The sequence below is a fragment of the Triticum urartu genome, chromosome 7A (genome assembly GCF_056163025.1).
Source record: "Triticum urartu cultivar PI428250 chromosome 7A, HENAU_Tu73, whole genome shotgun sequence".
In the NCBI taxonomy this organism is placed as follows: domain Eukaryota; kingdom Viridiplantae; phylum Streptophyta; class Magnoliopsida; order Poales; family Poaceae; genus Triticum; species Triticum urartu.
This window is the reverse complement of record NC_141879.1, coordinates 142,001,343-142,007,500: the sequence shown is the minus strand read 5'-3', so window position 1 is coordinate 142,007,500 and position 6,158 is coordinate 142,001,343.

The window sequence follows — 6,158 nt, the reverse complement described above, 5'->3', positions numbered from 1 at the left end:
GTGCTATGCTTAGGATTGGGTCCTGTCCATCACATCATTCTCCTAATGATGTGATCCCATTATCAATGACATCCAATGTCCATGGTCAGGAAACCGTAACCATCTATTGATCAACGAGCTAGTCAACTAGAGGCTCACTAGGGACATGTTGTGGTCTATGTATTCACACATGTATTACGATTTCCGGATAACACAATTATAGCATGAACAATAGACAATTATCATGAACAAGGAAATATAATAATAAGCATTTTATTATTGCCTCTAGGGCATATTTCCAACAGTCTCCCACTTGCACTAGAGTCAATAATCTAGTTACATTGTGATGAATCGAACACCCATAGAGTTCTGGTATTGATCATGTTTTGCTCGAGGGAGAGGTTTAGTCAACGGATCTGCGACATTCAGGTCCGTATGCACTTTACAAATATCTGTCTCCATTTTGAACATTTTCACGAATGGAGTTGAAGTGACGCTTGATATGCCTGGTCTTTCTGTGAAACCCGGGCTCCTTGGCAAGGGCAATAGCTCCAGTGTTGTCACAGAAGAGAGTCATCGGGCCCGACGCATTGGGAATAACTCCTACGTCGGTAATGAACTCCTTCACCCAGATTGCTTCTTGTGCTGCCTCCGAGGCTGCCATGTACTCCGCTTATTCCATAACTCCTATTTTGAGTTACAAATATGAGCAACCGCACTGGTATCAAATACCCAGGAGCTACTACGAGTACTGGTAAGGTACACATCAATAACATGTATATCACATGTACCTTTGGTGTTGTCGGCCTTCTTGTCCGCTAAGTACTTGGGGCAGTTCCGCTTCCAGTGACCACTTCCCTTGCAATAAAAAACACTCAGTCTCGGGCTTGGGTCCATTCTTTGGCTTCTTCCCGACAGCTTGCTTACCGGGCGCGGCAAGTCCCTTGCCGTCCTTCTTGAAGTTCTTTTTACCCTTGCCCTTCTTGAACTTAGTGGTTTTATTCACCATCAACACTTGATGTTCCTTTTTGATTTCCACCTCCGCTGATTTCAGCATTGAATATACCTCAGGAATGGTCTTTTCCATCCCCTGCATATTGAAGTTCATCACAAAGCTCTTGTAGCTAGGTGGGAGCGACTGAAGGATTCTGTCAACGACCGCATCATCCGGGAGATTAACTCCCAGCTGAGACAGGCAGTTGTGCAACCCATACATTTTGAGTATGTGCTCGCTGACGAAACTATTCTCCTCCATCTTACAATTGTAGAACTTGTCGGAGACTTCATATCTCTCGACCCGGGCATGAGCTTGGAAAACCATTTTCAGCTCTTGGAACATCTCATATGCTCCGTGTTGCTCAAAACGCTTCTGGAGCCCCGGTTCTAAGCTGTAAAGCATGCCGCACTGAACCAGGGAGTAATCATCAGCACGGGACTGCCAAGCATTCATAACATCTTGGTTGCTGGGGGTGGTGCTTCACCTAGCGGTGCTTCAAGGACATATGCTTTCTTGGCAGCTATGAGGATGATCCTCAAGTTCCGTACCCAGTCCATATAGTTGCTACCATCGTCTTTCAGCTTGGTTTTCTCTAGGAACGCATTGAAGTTGAGGACAACATTAGCGTGGGTCATTTGATCTACAAGACATATTGTAAAGATTTTAGACTAAGTTCATGATAATTAAGTTCACTAATCAAATTATTTAACGAACTCCCACTCAGATAGACATCCCTCTAGTCATCTAAGTGATACATGATCCGATTCAACTAGGCCGTGTGCGATCATCACGTGAGACGGACTAGTCATCATCGGTGAACATCTTCATGTTGATCGTATCTTCCATACGACTCATGTTCGACCTTTCGGTCTTCCGTGTTCTGAGGCCATGTCTGTACATGCTAGGCTCATCAAGTCAACCTAAGTATTTTGCGTGTGTAAATCTGGCTTACACCCGTTGTATGCGAACGTTAGAACCTATCACACCCGATCATCACGTGGTGCTTCGGAACAACGGACCTTAGCAACGCTGCACAGTTAGGGGGAACACTTTCTTGAAATTATTGCGAGGGATCATCTTATTTATGCTACCGTCGTTCTAAGCAAATAAGATGTAAAACATGATAAACATCACATGCAATCAAATAGTGACATGATATGGCCAATATCATTTTGCTCCTTTTGATCTCCATCTTCGGGGCGCCATGATCATCGTCGTCACTGGCATGTCACCATGATCTCCATCATCATGATCTCCATCATCGTGTCTTCATGAAGTTGTCTCATAAACTATTACTTCTACTACTATGGCTAACGGTTAGCGATAAAGTAAAGTAATTACATGACATATAAGTTGACACACAGGTCATAAATAAATTAAGACAACTCCTATGGCTCCTGTCGGTTGTCATACTCATCGACATGCAAGTCGTGATTCCTATTACAAGAACATGATCAATCTCATACATCACATATATCATTCATCACATCCTTTTGGCCATATCACATCACACGACATATGCTGCAAAAACAAGTTAGACGTCCTCTAATTGTTGTTGCAAGTTTTTACGTGGCTGCTATAGGTTTCTAGCAAGAATGTTTCTTACCTACGCCAAAACCACAACGTGATATGCCAATTTCTATTTACCCTTCATAAGGACCCTTTTCATCGAATCCGATCCGACTAAAGTGGGAGAGACAGACACCCGCTAGCCACCTTATGCAACTAGTGCATGTCAGTCGGTGGAACCAGTCTCACGTAAGCGTATGTGTAAGGTCGGTCCGGGCCGCTTCATCCCATGATGCCGCCGAATCAAGATAAGATTAGTAACGGCAAGTAAATTGACAAAATCGACGCCCACAACAACTTGTGTTCTACTCGTGCATAGAAACTACGCATAGACCTAGCTCATGATGCCACTGTTGGGGAACGTAGCAGAAATTAAAAATTTTCTATGCATCACCAAGATCAATCTATGGAGTCATCTAGCAACGAGGAGAGAGGAGTGCATCTACATACCCTTGTAGATCGCGAGCGGAAGCGTTGAAGAGAACGGGGTTGATGGAGTCGTACTCGTCGTGATCCAAATCACCGAAGATCCTAGCGCCAAACGGACGACACCTCTCTGTTCAACACACGTACGGAGCGAGGACGTCTCCCGCTCCTTGATCCAGTAAGGAGGAGGGAGAGGTTGAGGAAGAGGGCTCCAACAGCAGCATGACAGCGTGGTGGTGGTGGAGCTGCAGTACTCCGGCAGGGCTTCGCCAAGCTCTTGCGGAGGAGGAGAGGTGTTGGGGAGGGGAGGGGTTGCGCCTTGGATGGTGTGTGCAGCCCTCCCCTTGCCCCTCTATATATAGGGGAAGGAGGAAGGGGGCTGGCCCCCTCTAGATGAGATCTAGAGGGGGGCGGCGGCCAAGGGGAGGGGACTTGACCCCCAAGCAAGGGGGGCGCCCCCCTTAGGGTCCCCCCCCAACCCTAGGCGCATGGGCCCAATGGGGGAATGCGCCGAGCCCATGTAGGGCTGGTTCCCTTTCCTCTACGACCCATTAGGCCCTCCGAGAGAGGTGGCCCCTCCCGGTGGACCCCCGGAACCCCTCTGATGGCCCCAGTACAATACCGATATGCCCCCGAACCTTTCCGGTGACCGTATGACAACTTCCTACATATAAATCTTCACCTCCGGACCATTCCGGAACTCCTGTGACGTCCGGGATCTCATCCGGGACTCCGAACAACATTCGGTAATCACATACACGTCTTCCTAATAACCCTAGCGTCATCGAACCTTAAGTGTGTAGACCCTACGGGTTCAGGAACCATGCAGACATGACCGAGACAACTCTCCGGCCAATAACCAACAGCGGGATCTGGATACCCATGTTGGCTCCCACATGTTCCACGATGATCTCATCGGATAAAGCACGATGTCGAGGATTCAAGCAATCCCGTATACAATTCCCTTTGTCAATCGGTACGTTACTTGACCGAGATTCGATCGTCGGTATCCCAATACCTAGTTCAATCTTGTTACCGGCAAGTCACTTTACTCGTGTCGTAATGCATGATCCCGTGACCAACTACTTAGTCACACCAAGCTCATTTGATGATGCATTACCGAGTGGGCCCAGAGATACCTCTCTATCATACGGAGTGACAAATCCCAGTCTCGATTTATGCCAACCCAACGAACACTTTTGGAGATACCTGTAGTGTACCTTTATAGCCACCCATTTACGTTGTGACGTTTGGTACACCCAAAGCACTCCTACGGTATCCGGGAGTTGCACAATCTCATGGTCTAAGGAAATGACACTTGACACTTAGAAAAGCTCTAGCAGACGAACTACACGATCTTGTGCTATGCTTAGGATTGGGTCCTGTCCATCACATCATTCTCCTAATGATGTGATCCCGTTATCAATGACATCCAATGTCCATGGTCAGGAAACCGTAACCATCTATTGATCAACGAGCTAGTCAACTAGAGGCTCACTAGGGACATGTTGTGGTCTATGTATTCACACATGTATTATGATTTCTGGATAACACAATTATAGCATGAACAATAGCCAATTATCATGAACAAGGAAATATAATAATAACCATTTTATTATTGCCTCTAGGGCATATTTCCAACACTACCCCCCTGGGCGCGCCCCCTACCTCGTGGGCCCCCTGGTGGCCCTCCGGTGACCATGTTCTGCTATATGAAGTCTTTCGATGGGAAAAAATAACAAGCCATCTTCTCGGACGAAACTCCGCCGCCACGAGGCGGAACCTTGGCGGAACCAATCTAGGGTTCTGGCGGAGCTGTTCTGTCGGGAAACTTCCCTCCCGGAGGGGGAAATCGTCGACATCGTCATCACCAACGCTCCTCTCATCGGGAGAGGGCAATTTCCATCAACATCTTCATCAGCACCATCTCCTCTCAAAACCCTAGTTCATCTCTTGTATCCAATTCTTGTCTCCAAGTCCAGGATTGGTGCTAGTAGGTTGCTAGTAGCGTTAATTACTCCTTGTAGTTGATGCTAGTTGGTTTAATTGGTGGAAGATCATATGTTCAGATCTTATATGCATATTAATACCCCTCTGATTATGAACATGTTTATGCTTTGTGAGTAGTTACGTTTGTTCCTGAGGACATGGGAGAAGTCTTGCTATTAGTAGTCATGTGAATTTGGTATCCGTTCGATATTTTGATGAGATGTATGTTGTCTCCACTCTAGTGGTGTTATGTGAACGTCGACTACATGACACTTCACCATTATTTGGGCCTAGAGGAAGGCATTGGGAAGTAATAAGTAGATGATGGGTTGCTAGAGTGACAGAAGCTTAAACCCTAGTTTATGCGTTGCTTCGTAAGGGGCTGATTTGGATCCACATGTTTCATGCTATGGTTAGGTTTACCTTAATACTTTTGTTGTAGTTGCGGATGCTTGCAATAGAGGTTAATCATAAGTGGGATGCTTGTCCAAGTAAGGGCAGCACCCAAGCACCGGTCCACCCACATACCAAATTATCAAAGTACCGAACACGAATCATATGAGCGTGATCAAAAATAGCTTGACGATATTCCCATGTGTCCTCAGGAGCGCTTTTCTCTATAAAAGAGTTTGTCCAGGCTTGTCCTTTGCTACAAAAAGGATTGGGCCACCTTGCTGCACTTTATTTACTTTTGTTACTTGTTGCTCGTTACAAACTATCCTATCATAAAACTATCTGTTACCACTTATTTCAGTACTTGCAGAGAATATCTTGCTGGAAACTGCTTGTCATTTCCTTCTGCTCCTCGTTGGGTTCGACACTCTTACTTATTGAAAGGACTACAATAGATCCCCTATACTTGTGGGTCATCAAGACTCTTTTCTGGCGCCGTTGCCGTGGAGTGAAGCGCCTTTGGTAGGTGGAATTTGGTAAGGAAAAATTTTATATAGTGTGCTGAAATTTACTGTCACTTGTTACTATGGAAAGTAATCCTCTGATGGGCTTGTTTGGGGTATCTTCACCCTAACCTACTCAACCTACTGAAAATTAAAATGAAAATTAAAATGTCTGCTTTGAAATTCCTTCGAGTATGATAGAAAAACTGCTAGCTAATACTTTTTTAGGAGATGGAACAAAACATCCTGATGAGCATCTAATATATGTGGATGAAGTTTGTGGATTATTTAAGCTTGCAGGT